Source organism: Mustela nigripes, chromosome 10, assembly GCF_022355385.1.
Source record: "Mustela nigripes isolate SB6536 chromosome 10, MUSNIG.SB6536, whole genome shotgun sequence".
Classification (NCBI taxonomy): Eukaryota; Metazoa; Chordata; class Mammalia; order Carnivora; family Mustelidae; genus Mustela; species Mustela nigripes.
In genome coordinates, this window is record NC_081566.1 from 32867611 (window position 1) to 32890814 (window position 23204).

The following is a 23204-nucleotide window of genomic DNA, read 5'->3' on the forward strand; positions in this document are numbered from 1 at the left end:
AAGCAGATCCACTTGCTTTAATGCAGTAATCTAGAATCTAGTTTTTCATCCTTTGCTTACAAACGCCTGGGGAGTGTGCAAAAGATCCAGCCCTCAAGGGGGCAGAGTTCTCCAAGTGGACTGCCATATGTACTGAATTGCGGGGTAAACTTCCCAGCTCCTCACCTCACTCTGCCCCTGTGGGCCAAACCAGGCTGGCTGGAATGTATTAATGAAGAGCTCAAAAGTCAGACCATCACCTCACGGTCACACATATCTACAAAACATGTGACACAGAGAAAACCACCTCTGGTTGATGGACTGCAGTTTCCACTTTCCAGCTGGACTTTCGCATGTCACATAGAGCAGGGCTCTCGGGACCTGCAAAGCAGCAGTCAGTGGGGCTGCTGATATGCCCAGGCCTCCAGGGAGTGGCAGCAAAGGTGAATGGCAGGAAGGGAGCCTTCATGGGGGTCCCCTGGATTCTTCTGCCTGCCAATCCCAGCAGCCATGTGGCATCAGCCTCCCCCACCCAGCAAGGCTTAATGGCCATGCTCTGTTAAAAACAGTCCCAGGAAAAGCATTAACATTCTGAGCTCAGCTGTGTCATCCCAGTTGCCATGGCAATGCTGGGAAATATATTTTGTGTCCGATGGTTATTTCTCCACGCTAATGAAATGGACATTTTTCTTCAGTGAATTGAATCAAAACTAATTGAGTAGTAATCAGTACAGACCCTGAAGTTCAGGGAAATGTAGTCTGACTAGTGCTTTGTAGAAATGCAGAAACCATTAACTATCTTCAAATGAGATTTTTTTAATTAGTAGAATCTTAGCAACCTATTACAGGAGCGTGTGAGTGTTATCATACAAAAAGCTCCTCATTTGTTTAGTGCTGGGAGGGGAAATTTATTTTCAATTAATTCAAGAGCTGATAGGGTTCTATGGTTTGTTATGCCCTCTCTCCTAATAAATATCCTAAACTGATGTGGACATTTATATATATATATTTTAAAAATATATTTACTAATATATATATATGTATATATATATATATATATAAATGTGTATTTGCATTGTATTTTGGATTCTCAGATGCTTTCAGAAAAGTGTGTTTTTTGCTGAGACCAACTGTTCCTGAAGCCTACTGAGCAGTGAAGATAAAAAGGTGATTTCCTTTTCCTTGTTTGTTTTTGATATATCTCAGAACTAAGTCTGTTCAACCTCAAATTGCACTATGTTATAAGACACTACATGAAGAGATGGCTAGGAGCCATTATATTTATCTACAAATAATTATTTGATTAATCCAATAGTTCTTTTTGTTTCTGTTTGGATGGTGGGTGTACATAAAAATACAAGCACAAACCCATCCCCTAAGAACATCATGTATATTATTACAAATGGGTCTTTATTTCCTTTGAATATGGGCCTAACTCACAGCAAAGAGACATTTGGTTATATGCAAATGAATATCCCTTCTCTTCACTGCAATAAACTCGAAAGTTGTCTCTAAATTTGTAAGACTGCTGGCTTGCCAGGGTTGGTCCCACAGCGGGATAGGGGTAGCTAAATGAGTTCCCAATTTTGGATGTCCCTATTCTCTTTATTTGTAGAGTCTGTTGCTCCCTTTGCCCTCGGAGCATTCTTGTGTCACATGGCCTCGGGGAAGAGGACCCTTTTCTCCCTCTGTGAAGACATCAGAAATGGGGCATGTTCCCGAGGTTACAACGAGCCCTTCCAGGAAGGCCATCTTCTTGAGGTTGCTATCAGAGCCAGCTTAAGGCAGGTGGGGTTTGAGGAAATAGACCCCAACATTTGGTGAATGGACAAACAGAACAATCATTTCCCTGGGACTCAGAGTCTAATTCTCCCAGCCAGCACGAAATTCACATTAGAAGTGGATTGCCCTTAATTTTTAAGAACAGCCAGACCTGCCTGCGCACGTTAGCATTTCCTTGAAGTGAGCTAAAGCTGTTGGGTGTCCGTCTTTCAGCCAGCTGGTGGGACCAGTTGCAGCGGAAGAAACAGCTAAAGGGAGAGAACAGAGACACTGTTCCTACACACTCTTCCCTACACACCTTCAGCTTTCATAACCCCGGGGTCTAAAGTGGGAGAAGCTGCTTTCCTGTCGCCATAGCAACCTCCGTGCATCACCGTGGGATCAGGGGGTTGAAAAGCAAGGAATGCCAAGCTTGGAGGAGTTCGGGGGTAGGAGACAGAGGATGGGTTTTTGCTAGAAATAAACACAATAAGGTGGCAGGGCAATAGAAGAGAGTGGATTTATGGTTTATGACATTCCTAAAATATCTTTATTTAATAATGAAAACTTCATTATCCGGGCCCGGGTTGAAGTGTTGCTATGGGCCCTCTGAGGATCCCAGCAAAGATCTTTCATCTTGACAGAAGTTCTAAATTACAACATTAGTGTTCTAACCGAGAGGCTGTTATTGCCTATTTGGTCTGTCCAGGGAAATGAGACACACGTTGCCGGAGAGTGGGTTATTGAAATCTAATAGCTTGGAATATTAAAAATGGGGGCTGGGTTGAGGGGAGGTCCCTCTCTCTCTCCCCATGAGCTGGGGATAAATTAAGTGATAAACCTGAGATGTTTACCAAAGTTTCATTATTTTTCGGGGAAAAAAAAAGTAATTTATCTTTATTATGGCCAAAGCCATTACTACGTTTCACATCATTAAGAAACCAACGTAAGGAGACCCTTAAAGCTAATTTTCAGACCAACTATATGAACCTATTGTGCCCTTTATTTTCATCCCTGGTATTTCTACCTCCCTTTCAGCCGCACAGCCTGACCTCCAAAAAAGTGTTTGGTCTTCGGATGTTTCAAAGACAATTAGGTCTAACTGGCTCCCGGTGTTTGACTAATGGTCAGAACGGATAGCTCTCCAGATCACAGTTCAATTTCCACTCCTTCTGGCGGGGCTGGAAAATGGCCTGGCTGGGCCGGGAGAATCAGAAGAGGCCCACACGGGCAAGCCAAGGGCTCTGGGCCCTTCTGTGCTTTGCCTCCATGCCTCTCCCCTCTTACCATCCACCAGCCCCCCAACCCCACCAACACACAAACACACTCACTTTCATTTTCTTTCTCTAAGGCCTGTCTCCCTAACGGGAGGGCAGCACTCCCAGGTGGGCTTACCATGTAGCAGGCACTTTGATTGGTGCTTTCCATGTATTGTCTCATTCAAGCCTTGTGCCCACCTTCTGAGGTGTAACTCAGAGGTCAGCTTCTGAGTGAGGCAGCTGGAATAGAGAGATGGGGTAATGGAGCTAAGTCCACATAGTAAATACCTTATAGCACTGGGCCTTGAATTCAAGCCATTTCACTCAAAAGCGCTGACGTGCTGCCCTTCACTGCTATACTGTAGTGCCTCCCAGGCATAGGGTGTTAAGACTTTTCTCCTGCCATATTACCCACATATTCCCATGCCCATTCCATTAAGGCTTTCCTTAAGACAAACCCGGTATTAAACACTCCCTTGCTTTAAGAAGGAGGTTGGATTCCCCTTTGTAAAATAGAAATGTATTCCAGGGTGATAGGGTGGCAAGTTTGCTGCCTAACTTGGGTCAACGGTGATGGGTCCTCTCTTTCTGGTGAGTAATATGGCACAAGATTTGCTGGAAATACTAAATGAGATATGACATTGCAAATGGCTTTTGGAGCCATGGTACTAGATGGGGTCATTACCTTTCCTGGGGGTTGTTATCACGATGAGCTAGAAGGGTGTTAACCAGCACATAAATACTGAAAACTTCATTCATTGGCAGATGTCAGGGTCTTGAAGGTTATAGAGTGGGCTGGTCAGGGTGGCTGGGGAGAGAGATGGAGGAAGGCCCTTGGCTTAGGGCACAGCTGGGCGTGAGCCAGGGACAGGGCACTAGGCGTTTGTGTGTGTGTTTGTGTATGTGTGCACATGCATATACCGGACGGGCATGCCTTCTGGAAACAAAGGGAATATAGAGGGTAAACTGAAGAAAGGTAGTCGCCTCTGATGAAGGGAAAAGCCAACACTGAGAACTGAACTTTCCTTTTTTTGTTCTTTGTCATTTATTCAGGGCAGGGCCTATGAGTCGAATTCAGTGGTTTCCCAACCTGGCCAAGGATCAGACAGCAGACTTAACCTTCCCGGGCGCTACTCGAGACTCCGATTTAGTAAGACTAGGGCAGGGCCTGGGCATTCAGTTTTTTTCAGCATCTTTCTGGGTGATACCCACCGCGAGCTCAGCCTGAGGGTCTGTGCAAACACGTGGCTCGCACAAGCTCCCTTTCCTCCCCCTGCTGGCCTTTCCTCCTTGTGCAACTGCACCTGCTGAACTGACTCACCAGGGCTCCCAGGGCTCCCAGGGCCAGCATCCCCTCCTCAGAACGCCTTCCGACCTTGACCTTGTCTGCTTTAGGCTCCTTTGTTATGCAATCTGGAGAGCTGTGTTCTCCTCCTCCCAAGCACTTAACTCAATTTTAATTATATTCTTAGAAGGTGAGATTCCATAAACATGAAGCCAAGACTATATTTGTTTCATGGAACACCAGTTCCTCTCTAGCACCTAAAACAGACCAGAACATGGTTTGGTGATTAACAATGTATGTAATTTTTATTGTTTGTCTTAGCTTGGGTTCCCTAGACATTAGGGACGACTGAGGAACTTAATAGTTCTTTATTAGGGAGTGCATTGCAGTGGAAACGACATGAGGATAAAAGAAAATGGAAGCAGTAAAAGGAGGAAGGGCAGGCACCAGGAAGCCTTGCAGAACCAGCTACAGCTTTGTAACAAGCACTGCTGATGGTCTTTGCTAGGATGAGCAGATGATGATGGGGACCACCGTGACCATGACGGTGAAGGTGATGGGGATGGGGATAGTGCTGCTGAGGTCATGACTAGGACAACCAAGGCTTCATGACCTCCACATGGGGTCCTGCAGGGAGCTTTACAGAGAATTCACATGCACAGAGATAATGCTAAGTATCCACTGAGAGGGATTTAGGGCAAGAAGTACTCATTCCCAGCTTTGCCGTCCTGAGGAGTCCTCATCACTTCCACTCTGACCACCCCAAGAGCTTCTTCAACTGTTCTCACTTCCTCCGTCTCTTTTCTCCACTTCTTCTACCTCTTGAGCTTCCTAGGACACTGCTTTCACTGGGTCTATCCTTTGGTCCCTTTATCATATTATGTCAACTGAAAAACCTCTACCTGTCAGCCAAGACCCTTCATCATAGAGCCACACTTCCTATTCAACTTGGTTTTCCAGGATGTCCTTTTTAATGGACTGGACTCCTTGTTGTCCCACATACATGCTTTTGTTTGCTCTAAACTTCAGGTCTTTTTAATTTTTTTAAAAAAGATTATTTATTTATTTGAGAGAGAGAAAGATAGAGAATGAGCAGGGGGAGGGGCTGAAGTAAGGGGCAGAGAGAAGTAGGCTCCTCACTGAGCAGGGAGCCGGATGACTTGGTTGGGGGAGAAGCTCCATCCCTGGACTCCAGGATCCTGACCTGAGCCAGACACACACTTAACCGACTGAGCCACCCAGGCGCCCCCTTTAGGTCCTTTTAAAAAATGCCATTTCCTTTCTAGAATGCAACAGGTTTTCTCCTGATCTCAATCCATTCAGATCCTTTCTGTCTTCCATCTCAAGTTTCATATCCACTGTACATCTTCTTGTTATGTGTTGAGTTGTGTCCCTCCAGAAGATGTTCAAGTCCTAACCCCTTATACCTGTGAATGTGATCTTATTTGGAAATGGATCTTTGCAGATGACTCAATTGAGAGGAGATAGTTAAAACAGACCCTTATCCAGTAAGACTGGTGTTCTCATGAAACGAGGAGATTGAAAGGCAGACATGCACACAAGGAGAATGCTATGTGAATGTGGAAGCAGGATCAGGGCAATGCTTCTTGGAGCTAGGGAATGTCAAACACTGCAGCAAAACACCAGAAGCCATGGGAGATGGAACAGATTCTCCTTATGGCCCTCAGAAGGAGCCAACTCCGCCCATACCTGGATCTGGGACTTCTGGTCTCCAGAACTGTGAGACAATATAATACATTTGTTTTCTTTCCTTTTTTTTTTTTTTTTTTTAAGATTTTATTTATTTGAGAAAGAGAGAGAGAGTGCAAAAGCAGGCAGAGGGGAAGAGGGAGAGGAAGAAACAGACTCACTGCTGAGCAGAGCACCCAATGCAGGGCTTGATTCCAGGACCCTGGGATCATGACCTGAGTCAAAGGCAGATGCTTAACCAACCGAGCTGCCCAGGCACCCCGAGACAAAACATTTCTGTTGTTTAAGCCACCCAATTTCTTGCACTTTGTTAGAAAAGCCCTAACAAACTAATACATTTTCTTAGACTTTTCTAGTTCTTGCTGCTTTTCTCATTCAATATTTCTAAAGCATCCAGTCTTTGCCTCACAACTTAACATGTAAATATTCTTGCTTGTATTGTGAACATTAATTATGTCCATCACATGTCTTGTTTCCCAGTTAAACTGCAAGATCTTCAAAACTAGGGACCCTGGCTGATATATAGTTCCTAATCCAGAATTAGCGAATAGTAATTGTTCAGTAAATGTCTCTTCCTCTGTCAGGCTGGGTCATATGAGAAGTAGGCCTGCCCAGTAATATGAAGTTCTTTTTTATCTTTTATCTTTAGTTACAATATGTGAGGCCAGTGGATAAATATTATTTGAGAAATCATGTTGCAAGTACTAACAGCCAGGTCCAAACTGAGTTGCCGTCTTGGCTAACTACTTTAAGCAAGAGCCAAGGTATTTAGTTCTGTTGGTGCCAAGAGGCCAGGGATACAGGTGGCTGCCTCCTGTTCTCCCAGATGAATACCTAAGGCTGAATGCAGGCTCCCTTGGCAGCTATTTCACTCATTCCCAAGTAAGGCAATGCCAGGCATATTTCAAAGAGGCAGAAAAAGGATGAGTAATATTGTGTTCCCCATTCTTCTCATCTAGACTTGCCTCATGGATGGGGCAGGTAGACTGAGCTATCCCAACATTCCTGGTCCTGGATTAGCACTATTCACAATAAGCATTTTGGGTTCTAGGCAGCCAAAAGGTGCCTATATTTTAACCCTGAACGTCTCTTGTCTCCAGAGCCTGAAAAGGACCCAGGGGGATTAATAATCTACTGGTAGACCTTCTAAGACCTGATTTCTTGGAGCCAAAGACCTGCTATGTCTTCCAACATATTTTATGTCAGGAAACCTGGCCAAGGAATGTGTCTACACCTGGGAATGGCCTCTTTTCTTGATGGCTTTTTGGGGCTAGGTTTGTCATGAAAATACACAGGTTATTAAGCAGGAGATAGTAGTGACTGTCACTTTGCCAGCATCTTCCCAGGCTGGCTCAGATAACTGCCCACTTCTGAGGACAGCGTCTGACCATGAGAACTGGGCCAGCTGGACCCTTGTTTCCATTCAAAGAAGGTCTGAGGGAAATGCACTATGGTAGTGCTCCCAGAGCAGCGGCCTCTGCAGACCAGGTGTTCCCTCAGCTTCCTTCTAGTTCACGTCCCCCTTGTCCTTCATGTGCTTCTCTCCATCCTGCCTCAGGAGAAACACTTCCTTTTCTTTTTTTCAGTTATGCCGTCTGAGCTCTTGTCCTACCTTCTGAGGACCATGTAACGTAAGTTTTAAGCTGTCTGTAGAGCTAGGCTTTCGACCCCGGCCAACTCAGGATGTTCAGCATGGTGAGCTTCTGCAGTCCTGGGGAGAAGCACTCACCAGGCAGTTGTGAGTGACAAGGAGAACAATCCTCATGAGAATTGCCAGTGCTGTCTAAAACACATAGCGTGTCACCCTGAAAATGACACGTGACTATAGCTGACAGGGGGTGAGCTACTTCAGAGAGTAAAAGAGGTGCCAGGAGCATAGGAGGAGCAATCCCAATCACTGGGACCTTCAGGAATGTATGGGTAACTCCCTCTTGTTCAAAACCATTTGGATAAAATAAAATATACCCATTTTGGGGGGGGGGGTTAAGGAACTGAACGAATTTTTTTTTTTTTAAAGGGATCATCAAAAGTAGGAGGGTAGAGTGATGGGAAGGATTTTTTAAGGATTGGAGAATAACTTCAGCTTAAGTTATGCTTTTCCAACTATGGGTTCGAATCCTACCTTTGCTCCCAGTTTTTTCCCCAGGAGGACAAACATATACAGATGGGGGATGTAAGGCTATCAGGCTGAGAGGAGGTCTTCCTTCTGGGATCCAAATTAGAAGAATGGTTTTGTGACACTCTCATCCCCTAGGAGTCCCAGATTTTCCATATGTCATTTATTTGTTTACTTGGGTGACTAAATTTCCTTGTAGACCAGGAAGTTAAAAGTCAATTGAGGACTGAACTCTCTAATCTCTCTGGAAGATAGGGATGCTTAACACTAAGTTGGGTTCTCCAAGCATTTATAATGCTGTGCCACCTGGTAAATCTTTGCAACTCATTGGGCCTGTTACACTCTTGCCTGTTCTTCTTGTGTTCTTTTCTTTGAAAATGAGGACCATGTCCAGTGAAGTGGAGAGTTACAATGAGTCACGCTGAGTGACAGGTACAGTAGAGAGACTTTTCTGTTTGGATGGATCCTGGCATAAATGACTTAACCTTTTCTAAAGCTAAGAATCATTTACTTTTTTGGGGGGGTCAAATTTTGAGTAATATAGGGGTGTACCTAAAAGGATAGATTTCTAAGAATAAGCTTGATAAGATAGATTGGCTTTGGAGTTGAGTTCTTACCTCTCTTTCCATATGGAATGCAAGTATGTTTGAGCTATTAACACTGCCCTACTGAAGTTTTCATGACAATTAAGTGAAATGGGAATATGAAAACCAGGATTGATACTTACAAAAGCTTGGAATTAAGGCCCTCCTCAAATTTTGCATACAAGCACCTCTTTTCCTCAGTCCTGTTAATAATACCTAGCCTGAGGTTGGGCATGAAAGTAGATTATCAGTATTCAGAATCCTACCTTCTTCGATCTCGGTTGATGGAATTGATTAGATGATTTACACCCTAACCTCAAAGTTCTACCCCAGACTCCATCAGTGTTTCCCATTCTCCTTCTCTAGATCTCCAAGTCTGATGCCCAGCCAGGGTCCCAGCCAGCAGAAGTCCATGTGTGGATGGAGAAAGTAAGGGTTGGGGTCCTTAGGAAGAACCCAAGCAACTGCAGTTTTAAGATGAATGCCATCCATCTTGTACCTCTGGCAGGCTGAGGAGCCAGGTGGAAGGTTTCATCTGTGGCACCAGGCAACTGTGGTGTTAAAGGAAATGTTGAGAGTACAGTTATGTCCTTAAGAAGCCTTGGATTAGTGAATGTGGGTTTTTCAAGCACTCCTTCTCGGTTCCCATTAGAGTGAGACCCTCCCCTGAATTGACTCAGAAAAGCCCCATGGCCTATGATTCAATCTAGGCTTGCCACTCACTGTGTGACCTTGACCATGTTGTTTGACCTTTCTATGTCTTGATTTGCTCATCTGTAAGGGGCGATAATATGGTATCTATTTCATGGAAGGTGTGTGGAATATGTATAAAGTACTAGCACAGCATATCTAGTACGCTCTCAGTAAATGTTATTCGGAGACATTATTATTATTTCAATGACCATATAGAAGAGAAGGGCCATAACTCAGCCAGAGGAATTATCTTGTATAGCAATCTATTGCTTTATGTACACTCGTTATGGGGAAGGGGGTGATTTTGCTTCACCAAAAAATGCAGCACAGGAGAATTTTAAACAGCATACCCTCCACTACATTTAAAATATGACTCATTTCTCCAACCTAATTTACACACTTTATTTAGAAACACACCTTTTGTTAGAGCAGCACACACCTGCAAAATATATATTAACAGCATCTGCTGCAGAAACTCAAGAAACAGGAAGAAATTGAAGGAGCTAATATTAATGAAGTACCAACCATGTGTTAGGGGGACATACATTATTTTATTAGTTCTTCTAAAGAGTCATATAAAGAGTCTACTCTTGTGTCCCTTTTATAGATAAGGGCATCAAACTAAAAGAAGTAAAATTTCCAAGGTCAGAAAGCTGGTAGATGTCAGAGCTCTGATTTGAACCTCTGCTGATGCTCATTTTATTAGACCATGGAACTCCTGACAAGGGCCATCTTTATTCCCTTTCATAGTCTTTTCCTATGCCCCCTTGTTACCCCTATCCCATTCACCAATCCTGCTGTCCTTGAACTCTCACCCAAGGACCTTCTGTGCTTCTCAAAGGAGAAAAATGAGCCTCACTGGCTTAGGAACACATTTGTTTGGGGTGTGAGAGAACAGCATGATGGACAATAGGAAGCAAGGATACAATGCTGTAGTGCAGCTTAATTAAATTAGCTCAAGATAATGGTATATCCTAAAATGGGAACACATCCATTAATGCTGTTATTATTATCAAGGACACGAATGGCCCATTGAGGATTGATGAGAGAATAAACTGTCCATATGCTGTGAACCATAAGGAAACAATTGATAGGAAAAACCTCAGCGAGGAACTTTGGATGGGATTGATAATGCACCCTCCACGATAAAACACACACACACACACACACACACACACACACACACACATCATAAAAGGGATGTATGCTTGGCATCTGGTTAATCAATGAACTGTGAAGGGACTGAGACAATAAAGTGAGCAGGTTCCACATTAATATTATAATATGATATGTTTATAGGATGGGAACACTCAAAAGTGATTCCAGCAGCTATGTCTAGGAACTATTTTAATTGAGTTGGTGTTCTGCAACAGAAGCACAGACTTCATCCATCACTCAAAGAAGGGGGTCATAGGAAGGAAAGACTTGGGGCTTGTCTGCCCCCATAAATGGCCTTGGTTTTTATTAGGTGTAACCTGTACAATGCATTATTGAAGGCATTGACTACTTAGTCAGAGAGGTTGTTTAGGAAGACACAAGCTTTGGCAGCCCTATACCCAAAGGATGTTAAAATAAAATATGCATACCTTAATGCCTTCCTAAAGCCATAAGCCTGTTCTGGTTCATTGGGGATCCATCTCTGCCTGTATGATCTATGGTGTTATGGACAGAGGGGAGCTAGAGGCAGCCAATGATACCCATGGAGCAAATCCGGAGAAAAGGAGATGTATTACAGGCACAAGGAATGATTTGCTGCTGAAAAGGGCTCCATTAGCCCAGGAAAGAGGTTATAGGGAAAAGGTTCACAGCATAAGGATACAACTATGTGCCAGGGAATGTCATGAAGGGCTGCCAAGGGTGAAACAAAGGGGAACTTCCCACCTGGAAAATGTTCCTCCTGATAGCAATCTGTTCCAAGTGAAATCAAATGGTTTGCAAAAATGTGCTGGAAATCACAAACGTTTTGTGGGTTTGGGATGTGAAATCACTCAGTGATCAGGTCTTATGCATAGAGCCCTGTGATGGCTTGTCAGTATTGATCTTGACTCTTGATAGGGCCCACTGGGTTTGCTCTCAGGCCCACATATTCGAAATGGAGACTTTCTCTTCAGCCTGTTTAAGTGAATGGAGCAGGACTCACCGTCTGATACCCACTAGCCTCTGCTGCCAAAGCTCTGACATGTCTCTGAAAGTGACCCAGCGCCAGACTTCTCTGTTAGTCTACTGCAATAGCCTTAACTAGGATGAGGGCTGGGGTCTACCACCAGTTGAATTGTGTGCTTATGTGAAACATTTCTGGGGTATCTACTCTGTGCAAGTTCCATGCTGAGATGACCTAGACGGGCTCTCTCTTCTGCTCACAGAACTTATTTACGGCTGGGGCTGGACCAAGTTGGGTCAGCAGTTATAGCAAAGTAGGATCAGTTCTAAGGTAGAAGTATAAGTTACCATGGGAGCAAACAGCAGAGACTCTCCATTTAGACTACAAGAGTGAGAAAGGCTTCCCAGGGCAACACTGTTGAAGCTGGGTGGGGGGTGGGGGGGGACTATTTCACAAAATTGCTCATCAACCTTTGAATGGGCAATGTTAGCTCTTCCGTAGCAGACCACACCTCCACCCCTTCCCTTTGCCTCCTGAGGAAACCAGAAGAGGTTCCTGAACGGTCCGTGCTCTCTCCTATCTTTGAGCATTTTTATTCTGGTGTGACCTTCTCACAAGTCAATTCCTATCCATCTTTTAAAAATCTTTTCATCACGTAGTCTACAAAGGCCGGTGTGCATGGTGGTTCTTGCCGCCACCGAGCCAACCAAGATTCAGTCCGACTCTGCCCCTGAGCTCTGAATCTTCGAGGCCAGTTATTTTACTTTAATGAGCCTCATTTTTTCATTTGCAAAATGAGGACAAATCCAAGTACTTAATATTGGGATTTGAAGGGACCGACTTAATGGTGGCCCTCCTTCCCACCCAAGTTGTGAAGGAATTGCAGTACATGACAAAATAATAAAGCAGATCAGAACCTGAATGTCCCTTTCTTCAGTGATTAAGCTGGTACTAGAGAAAATGGTTGCTACTTTGTTTTATTGGTTCTAAGATGTACTTTCTGTTCACATTTAACATCATGTAACCAAAGGGGCATTTCACAGTCAATAGCATCTTACAGTTGCTGCTGGCCAGGATGAGGTGGCGGCCAGGACAGAGTTGTTGCTGTCTACACACACATGAACTGGGGTTATTCTGGGCAGCAATACCAGGTCACGGAACCTCCTGATGTTTTTGTCAATAAACTATTAAAGACCATTTAAGGAAGGACTATAAGTCCTGGTTGTTGTCTAAAAACCTCCCACTGACACCTTCTAAAAGGTAAAGATGTCAGTATTAAAGTCTGCAAAGGGATGTCTACAGCTTGGAAGGAAATCCCAGAGCAAGAGGAGTCCCATGTTCTACCTCGCGGGCAAAGAGGAAAATGTAATATTGTAAATTAAAGATGTAGATAACTCTGAGTCAAAATGTGATTCCAAAAAGTTTGACTCTGAATGGTAATTTTTTTTTAGAAAAATGTGGTCAACTTCTTTCCCTTTTTATGTATACAAAAGAGTGATATGTCATAAATACTGAAATATGTCTAAATTAAACCATCTTATTCAATAAGTATTTAAAAATTCCAAGTAAGAGAAAGGATTGCATTGCTTAGTTGTTCATGTTTTACTTATTTGTGGTACATAAAATAATGGGGCAGCCTTCCAGTTGATGGTATTTTTCCATGAGATGAAATACAATGTATCTGCAAGCAAGCAGGCATCCAGATGCTTCCAAAAGCCGAACCATACTGCTAAGCCAATTTATCCATGAGGACAACAGCCAGGTGCTTTATACTCTGTTGAGGCAGAGCAGAATTATGTTTCCTTTGGGAAGCTTGTTTCCCAGAAAAGGGAAACAGAAGAAGGAGCTAGATTACACATCTAATTCCTTCTTCCAAACTCACAAATCAGATTAAGTCACTCTCTCTCTGTGAGGAGGATGGGGAGGGTTCAGGAGTGTTCTATACATGGAATTCCTTCCACATGGAAGGAAAGATGAGAAGTGGAAAGATGTGTCTCATAAGTTTCATGTGAAAGTAAATAAAATGGGTAATTAAAATATTACTCAATTGGGGCACCTGGGTGGCTCAGTGGGTTGAAGCCTCTGCCTTTGGCTCAGGTCATGATCCCAGGGTCCTGGGATCGAGCCCCTCATCGGGCTCTCTGCTAGGCAGGGAGCTTGCTTCCCTTCCTCTCTCTCTGCCTCTCTCTCTGCCTCTCTCTCTGCCTACTTCTATCTCTCTGTCAAATAAATAAAATCTTTTTAAAAATATTACTCAATTGTCCTCTAGCATTTGGTGTTGTTGATGAGAAGCTTGATGCCATTCTGATTCTTGTTGTTTTATCATTTTCCTATTTTATTTTGCTCCCCCATCCTTTTGGGAAGACTTTTATTTTCTCTTTAGCCTTAATAATCTGAGATTTCAAAAATATCTGTTTAGGTATGGGTCTTTATTTTTCACTTCTTAGGATTTTTTTCCCACTTAAAATTTGAAATGAATGTGTCTGTTCATTTCCAGGAAATTGACTGTTACTTATTTGACAATCTTCTCTCCTCTGTTTTTCAGATTTAAATTTCTGGAATTCCTCTGATTCAATGCTAGATCTCCTGGAATGAATGCCCATGTCTCTTATTTTTTCCATTTTTTCCCCACTTTTCCATTTTTTGGACACTGTCCCAACTTCCAATTTCCAATAGTTTCCTCCCCTCTCCTCTCTGTTCCTCTCCTTTCCTTTCTTCCTTCCTCTCTTCCTTCCTTCTTACCTTTCTACTTTCCCACCTTCCTACCTTCCTTCCTTCATAAGCTGCATGCACAGTGTGAGGTTTAAACTCACAACCCTGAAATTAAGAGTTGCACGCTTTACTGACGGAGCCAGTTAGATGCTTCCTCCAATAGTTTTCTTACTGTTTCTTTGTTCATAGGGCCTTACCCTTGTTTTATAGATGTAGTATTTTCCTGACCCTCTCTGGAGACTTTTGGTCAGGATGGAGGCAGTCAGAGATGTAGAGCAAAATGGGTTTAATGCTGGTATGGTGGACAGTTAATTCTACTTACGTCCTCAGTGCTCCCCTGTAGTGTAATGGTTTCTGATATCACTACCTCTTGGGGCAACACATCTCATGATGGCAACTTGAAAGCCTGCTGCCTTCTCTTCTCAGAAATCTTGGTTAGGAAGTCCCATATACCTTTTTGGCAGCCCGTGCTTTTCTGAATCAGAGCCTGTATTTACTGATAACTACTGTGTGTTCAATTTTCTCCTTTCTCTCCTGCTTTGAGTCAACATCTGGATCATGGTGCATCTTCAATATATGCTTGGAGAATGAATGGTTTCATTTAAATGAGTTTCAGTAATTGTTTAATACACATTTCTGTGGGAGGCCGCAATAAGGCTTGAGACGAGGACCAAACCAGGCCCTGCCTTGTGCCTCCTTTAAAGTCTGAATAACCTAACCAAAGGTTTAGGATGGGAAAAGTTGAGTAGCACTGAGAAAGGGTCTGTGCTATGTGTTGTGCGCTGGCCTACGTGACTTCCCACACGCTTGCTAAACAAATGAGAACAATTTGGTTGGGGTCATAAGTTCATGGCTGGTCCTTGCTGCCCTAGTACAGCCCATAAATTCCTTTCAGGTTTGCTGTATCAATACAGAACAATTGTACTGGCATCAGCCATTTGGCGTCATGAGGTCTGCTTATAGTTAATTGGGAACTTGTGGTTGTTTAACTAGACACAGATGTATTGCTTCTTCTATTGTAATATCACTATATATATGGTCTTAATGCTTTGCATAAACTTAGCATTGTTGGACATCCTCCTCAGTGCTCCTCCTGCCCCCATCTCTTTGCTTCTCCAGTTCTTTTCTTCATCCTCTTACCCTCACGTTCTTGGTCGATTTGTCGCGCCAGCTGTGACACATTTCTTATTTATTCACCCAGCAGAATACAAAGTGTTGTGTGTTGTGAAACACGAAAACATTGACAACAAAAATGTCACATCCAATGTCATTGTGGAACTTATAGTTTAGTAGAGGAATTAAGCCAGCACAAGGAACAAAAGTCAAGAACAATACAAGACAGTATTCAGATAAGACATGTCAGAATGCAGACTTCTGACAAAGTGCTCAGAAGGGAGATGTTGCTAGATAGAAGTGTTGAGGCAGGCTTCAGGAAGGATGAGACCTTTGAAGGGGTCATTCACTGGGGACCTTGAGAGGTAAAACTTCCCAGGCAGTAGCTAGGTGGACCTGTCACTTCCTTGTCATTGCCCATCACGTAGTGCTATTTACATTGCCTGTCTTCCTTCTAGCCTGTAGAGAAGAAGAGGCAAGCACTGAGTATGCTTTGCCACTTCCTGCTTGAATCCAGTACCAACATGAGTGTTGTTCATCTGCCCAGCAGTCTTCTGAGCTGGGGCAGCAGAAGCTTCGTGGGAATATGGCCATCCTTTCCCCCCTCCTGGTTTCTGTTCATTTCTCAGGCTATCTATTGTCATCACTTTGATTTGTAATCTGTATTCCTATGATGCCTTATTGTTTTCTCATCCTTATTTTCCTTTTCTGCCTAATGGCAGGTGGCAGTCGCTTGGACAGGACTCAAACTACAGCTATTTCTCCTTCTGCATGGATTTCTTATATTATTTCTACAGAAAGCCATTAAATGTTGCTGTTGACATTTTCTTGTTGGCCATATGACAATAACAACATTCAGATCTCTAGCCAAACACCTGCTCAGGAAATATGTTGCTGAGAAACTTGAAGCCTTTCTTTTCTCTGTCATTCTTATCCCACACCCCTGGGCAACACTGACTCCAGAGCATGGCTCTAACGTTCATACTTTTAAGCCTGATACTCACATGGTTTATAGTCAGATCTGTGTCTACTTTGCCAAGGTCCTTCTTCCCTAGGTACCATCTCATATTTGACAGGGATGTTGAAATCACAGGGTTAGGTAAGGGTGGGGTTAGGACCCGAAACTTTCTCTGTTTTTTTGATCCATGTCAGTTTCTTTTCACCATCCAGTCTTCCTCTACAGCCAATGGAGACGTCTCTTCCTGCTGACGTCCTGTAACATGCATTGCCCAGGCCTCTCAAGGGACTTTCTTTTGCAGGGAGGGGATGGTTATTTTGTTTTATTTTTTCAATGGTCATACAGTAAAATGCACCTTTTTTCTTTTAGAGTGTAGTTCCAGGAATTTTAACCTATGTATAGATTTGTGTAACTATCACCATACACAGGATGCAAAAGAGTTCTAGTACGCCCCTAAAAAAAATCCTTTGTTAGCCCTTTTTTATTGAGATATGATTGACAAGTAACATTGTATAAGTGTAAGGCATACAATGTGTTGATTTGATACACGTATCTATTGCCGTATGATGACTCCCACAGTGTTAGCTAGCATCTCTGCCCCATCACATAATGATTGTTGCTTTTTTGTGGTGAAAACATTTGAGGTCGAGTCTCCTAACAGCTTTTAAGGATATAATGCAGTGTTGTTATAATCACAACGCTGTGCATTAGATCCCCAGGACTTTCTCATTTTCTCCCTGCCCCTGTGTACCTTTTGACCCACATCCCCCCAACTCCCCCACCCCCAGCTCCTGGTAATCACTACTCTACTGTGTTTCTCTGAGTCTGGTTCTTTTAGGTTCTCAAGTGACATTTAGTCAAACAGTGCTCTGTATTCTTGGTTAACTCTGTCCAGAGTTGATATTCAGCTGGCATGTTCCAGCATGGTCATACAGGTTGTTAAAATATCAAAGGACTTCTGTGGTGGTGTGTAAATAATGGTGACTCCGAATCCTTGAGTAAACTGCTCCCACCTTTGTCCTGGCTGTCCCGGTCCCCAGTCCGGGACCTTCCCAGAAACTCCTTATGATCTTGCTATTGGGTGTACACCTGGCCCCCTGTGAGACTCCCTGCCCCTACTCTAGTCCTATGGCTGGTGTTTGTTTTTACTGGTGGATGCCGCAGGACTGGGGTTGTTAAAGATTTTTGAACAGCAGTCATGATGTTGCCTTGTTGTTGTGTAAATAGCTGCGGGGCTCGTCAGCCTGTACCGCCAGAGAAATGGTGCCCTCACTCTCCTCACAGCCACAGCTTCAGGGCAGGATCCTTCTTACCATTGCTGGTGCCTTGTACGGTTCCTACCCTTCTCCCTTCACCAGTCAGGAGCTGGGTTCACTGCTTCTGCTGCTGCTATAAGGCACCTCCAGCCACCATCTTGTCATCCTCCTTGGGATGCTGCCCGCAAAGCTAATGTGTCCCATTCCCCCACCACTGCGGTACCACCTGTGGCCACACACGGTTCCTCCACCTGGGCGGGCGCAGCTCTACCCACTGCTGCTCCCCGTTGAGCTCTTCACTGGCTGTCCCTCCTGTTTCAGATCCCCAGCTGTCACCTTTCACTTCCTGCAAACTTTCAGAGTTTCCCCACAGCAGTGTTGCTTGGATGCCCTAGGCTTCAAGATCTGTTCATGCTTAGGCGCAAACTTTCCTTTTCTTGGAAGATGCCTGCGCATCCAGGAGGCTGAGCGCTCTTCTCCTGGCCCCGCCCCATGTCCCTAGATCCGCCTCATCACATCAGACAGATGTTTTTCTCCCCTTAGAGGGGATTGCATTCGAGCAGTGGATCCCACAGCCCTCCCCTGTGGTTTGACTTTCATCAGGCTCTTCCGCAAATCCATCCCGAAATTTCAGAAAAGTCTATTTCTCTCTGAATTCATGGAGACTTGAGGGTGGTGTTCTTCTGGAGAAGGTCCCTATTCCCACATGAACAACCCTGGGAAAATGAACACCGGAAAGAAAAACATCAGCCTCCCATCAGAAATGCGTTTGGAGTCAGCCAGGATGCCCTCTTGGCACTCTTACACCTGTCACTTTATTGGGGCAGAGAAGTTGTTCCCCCGCCCCCTTTATAGTCTCTCATATCATCTAACACAGGACGAGGCACCTCCTAGGCATTGAATATAACTTCACAGAGAGAATGTGGACATAGCTTCACTTCTCCCATGGAAATCGGGGCAGCTTATCCCACTAGGGACTCCCCATTCCACTGTGTGCCATGGAGCTTCCGACATCCTGTGAGCCTCTTAAAATTATAAGCAAAGATTCTATATATGTGAGGGAAGCTATGGCTTTTCTTCCCTGAGGATTTTCAAACAAGTCTATGTCTTTCTACTTTTAAGGTAGATCTTAGGAATCTTCCAGGGGGCCATCTTACTCAGATGAGAATTCATGATCCTTCACCTCTCAAAGTCTGAGTCTGGAAGTATGTGGAAGTGGGTGCCCAGGGAGGAATAGGCAGCTCTCCATATTATTCTGTCAATGCTTTGCTTACCTGCTGGTCAGATCTGGTGCTCTGTCTTGGCCTGAGCTTCACTGATGTAGAATCTGCTTTGTGGCTGCCTTCCCTTGTCCACTTGGCAGTCCACCAAGTCATGCTTATTTCCTGATCTGTATCCCTGTTAACAATGTCACCATGCATTTTTCAAATAGGCTGTCTGTGCTTGCTATTTAGATAATCTATTTTTGGGACTCTATAGAAGGCTCCCCAAACACATGCCTGAGTCCCTTTCTTCTGAATTACACTCCAAGGGGGCACTGAACAAAAAAAAGATGAGTCATGTTAATGACATCTTGGGTTGAAAACATACTTGAGATTCTCCTTTTGATGTCTTAGAAGCCTAAAATCCGGCCACCCTGAATCTGTGATGCTTTTCCTAGACTAGGATATTGTAGAAGTAAGCGATGCAAAGTGGGAATGGGAATGGGGTCTTCAATTATAAAGCATTTCATCAAACTGATGCAATTAGAGAGCTTTTTATAGAGGAGCTAGCTTCTCCAGCATATGAAGTATCAGGAGCTGGCATTACCCCCTCCCTTTCGAAGCAGCCAAAAGCAGCTCACTTTTAGAGCAACAAAAAACAGTATAAGTACCCCAAGCACTTTAGGAGCTAAAATAATCACAACCCCCTTCCTACAATAACAACCTAGGAACGGGGCTAGACATTCACAAGTCTTTTCACCATCTTTGTATTCACTGTTTGTAAGAGGGGATAGATGGACAGAAAAAAAGAAAAGAGAGAGGGAAGAAACGGCAGTCAAAGCTCTCAGCAGGAGGCAGGCCTTCGATGGCGCCTCCCTCCTTTTCTTCCAACAGGGTACTATCTGGATTATAAATTACCAACCCCAGGGAATCAGCTTGTCCCTTTAAGGCTATTAAAGGGACCAAGATGAGCCGGATTCCCAAATGAGCTTAGAGGATTACTGGACCAGGTGGAAGGTGACTGCCCAAGGGGGGAAGAGAAATTGGCTTTTAGTATATCATTTTGGAGTTGTCCAGCATTAATCCCCAGACTGATTTAAGCAGGAGGAATTTGAGATAGTAATGGCCAATTGGCTATTGCTTCTTCCTGATAACAGCTGGTGCTCTCACAACAGACACTTATCCCAGGTGTGGGGAATGTGAAAGGTGGGAGCCTTAGATGTGGGCAAGATGATAAAGGAGTGAAGTGGGTGGGCGGCGGGTGGGGGTGGGACAGGTTTGGGGAATGCAAGTATCATCTGCTTCTCTGACTGATTTCTGGGAAGAAAAAGCAGGCCTGCTCACATTCCATAGAGGGACTGTGGCTTTAGGGCAGATGCCCTCTTCAAAGGCAGGAGCTAATTTTCTCCCAGGATTAAGGAGAAGATTCATGAGGTCAATGGCGTGGGCTGTGCAGCCCACTCAGAGGCTGCCCTGGAAGCATCCATCAAGCCGGGGACCCGCCGGTCCAGTCTTGACCACTGGCAAATATCTATTTTAGGCTGACCCCATCCTTACTTGCTGGAGGCAGGAGATGTTATTCAGTATGTCAGGGAACTTATTAAACTACTAGATGGCAATTTTTCTAAGTTAACTTTTTTTTCTTTTTCTTTTTTTTTTTTTTAACACATCCTTGGCATGTGAGCTCTGAGAGGATCTTAGGATGGGTTTTCTGACAGATGGAAACACTACCAGAGGCCTTCGGCTGGCTGGCTGGCTGGGTTAGAGGCTTTGCCGGCTCTCGTCTGGTCAGTCACAGCGCCCATCTCGCTCAGCGTGGCTCATGCTCTGGGGTCACCCCCGCAGCAGTGCCCCTTCCACACAGCGCCTGTCCGTACTTTCTCAAGCAGCATAGCCATGAAAGGCCTTCGCTTAAACACGGCCAGAGGCTCAATTTCTGTCCTTGATACAGTCCTCACTCCTTAGCGCGTCTATTAGCTTCCTGATAATCCAATTCCAACTTTTTTGTCCAGCCTCTCTCCTATGGCATCTTGCTCTGCAGGTTCTCCGAGAAACCACCTGTTTTTCTGTGTGTAGGCGCCTCTCTTTCGAACATCGACTTCATGCTGCTCGAATCAGAATCCCATCTCCTCTGCCTTTTCTCAGCCCCCGGTTCCTCCGCGACCTCATTTGAAAAATCTCCTCTTTCCTCCCACTGTGCTTTTCTCTCTGCTCTGCCCCATTCAGGCAGATGTCACTGTGTCCTATGCTGTTCTCCCAAAGCATTTTTAATGGGTTTCTGCTAGAACATTAACCTGGACTAGACATACGATATTGTGCCTTTTCATTTACATATCTGTCTTCTCCACAGTGGTGTTCTGGGTCTTGAGGGTGGTGGTGGGGGGGGCGCGTTTTCTAAGACCACCAGTAACCCAGCCTCATCTACATTATTTTTTTCCCCCAGCTTCAACACTCAGCACAATACTTGGCAGAAAGATCCGCAGGAAATACTGGAAGAGAAAATGAATGAACACTTGCATGAATGTCGAAAGTGGAGCACAGACACAGAGATTTCGCATTCTTAGATAGAAAGGGCCTCCCGAAGGTCACACCACCCCACGCCCCACCTCGGTCCGCCCCCACCTCTCCTCAGGCAATTTGCACCTAGCCCTTGCCTTTTCTGTTCCATCACGTCTTGTTGCCCTCAATTGCTTTCATCTGACGTTGACCCTGCACGACAAGCAGATCAACTCCTAATCTGCCAGAGCCCCAGTTTTTCGGGGATGTTTGAAAGCTCCTGACAGAACAGGAGGAGAGGCAAACTGTCAACTCTCACTTGTCAGCTCTCTGAGCAGCCAGTCCAATGCTTAATTTGCACCTTGAAATCCCCCGAGGCCATCCGGGCTCTGATTGCTGCTTTAGGCCCCTTCAATGGTTTCTCTTCGGAGGTAAGTAGCTGAGAAGAGTGGAGGGTAGGGAATGTTCCCAGCTTCTTCCTGCATCCGGTGGTGGGGTGATGGGGTAGGGGTATGGAGCGAGGGTCACCGGCAGGGGTGGGAGATAGAAGCAACGGACAGACTGGTTTTAAGTTTCACATCCAGTTGGAGTACTGAAGGGGAACTCAAGTGGGGACACATTTGAAAAAGAGAGGAATCCGTGTGTATACAGCACTGTCCAAAGGGCTACAGAACATCCACACGCGGGGCGGCGGGGGGGGGGGGGGGTGGGGGGGGGGGGGGGGGGGGGGGGGGGGGGGCTAAGCCTGACTCGGTGATAATGAAAGAGGCAGCTAACGCAGAGAGATCTCCCCCGTCTACCGGCTTTCTATCGCTTAATCAAAACTGACTCCAACTACTGCAGCTGCAAAAAAATGTTCCCAACCTTCCATTAATTTCCATACAATAACCCTCTAATGGGGGAGCTGTTCAGGGGAGGAGGACAATCAATCTGGCCTAATGACACACCCGAGACCTGGGGAAAATGCAAACTTGGAGCAATTTCATGGCAGGTGCAACCTTGGAAAGCATTACCATTTTTCTAAGTTAATTTGTTCCCTTGATATGTTTGAAATCCATATTTGTACTTTAAAGGTCTAAAATGCAAGATGATTAAAAAATATAACCGGATTTTTGTAAACCTTTCACCAGCAGCGGCAGCTGATGTATTAGCCATCTCCATCCGTCCTTCCCCTCTGAGCTGGGACCACTTTGCCTTCTTTTATCCTTTGCTGTCATCTTAGACACGGTTGAGTCTGTTTTGTTTACTATTTGGAGGTTCCTTCCTGGCTCTCCAGGAAATTGCAAGCAGACAGGCTGGCTCTCCACATGGGGTCTCAGACCCCTGAGGAGGCGGAGCAAGAAAAGGCCAGCCCCGGATTGGTTGCCGAGAGGCTGTGATGTCTTCTCCTGGTCTCCAGCTCTTACTCCCCGCCTGGCTTTTCCTCCCAGCCAGGTGGGTGAAGAAGGGTCTAAGGAAATGGAATCAGAAGTTAGCACTTGGCCTCCGTTCAGTTTCTTGATTTCTCAGTTTCACTAGGTCTTCCCCTGGCCTTGAAGCTGGTCGGGCATGGCAACTCGCAACTGGCTTCCAGAGGCATACCGGTGTCTTTCCTGGATGAACCTGGCAGTTCCCTTTCCTCTTAGAACTTATCCTAGGAAATAAAAGAACGAGTATTCTCCTCCACTGAAATGCCCCTTCTCTCTCTGTCTCCTTTCAATGCCCACTTGGAATAAAACGATTACGTGCACGTGCAGATTTCTGATCTCTAGACTGGTATCTTGCCAGAAGTTGAGTAAATTACCTTTGCCTGGGGAACCCCACGCTGAAGGAACCCTGTCTAGACTCTTGGGGATTCCTCTTCCTGCTCTTCCAGTCACTTCTCCCTGTCCAAGAGCAGAAGTGCGTCAGAGCCCCAATGCTCTCTCATTGGCAGGGGGATTTAAACAGCCAGGACCTTACAAGTTCATTCAACCTTTAGAAAAAAGGTGACATTCCAT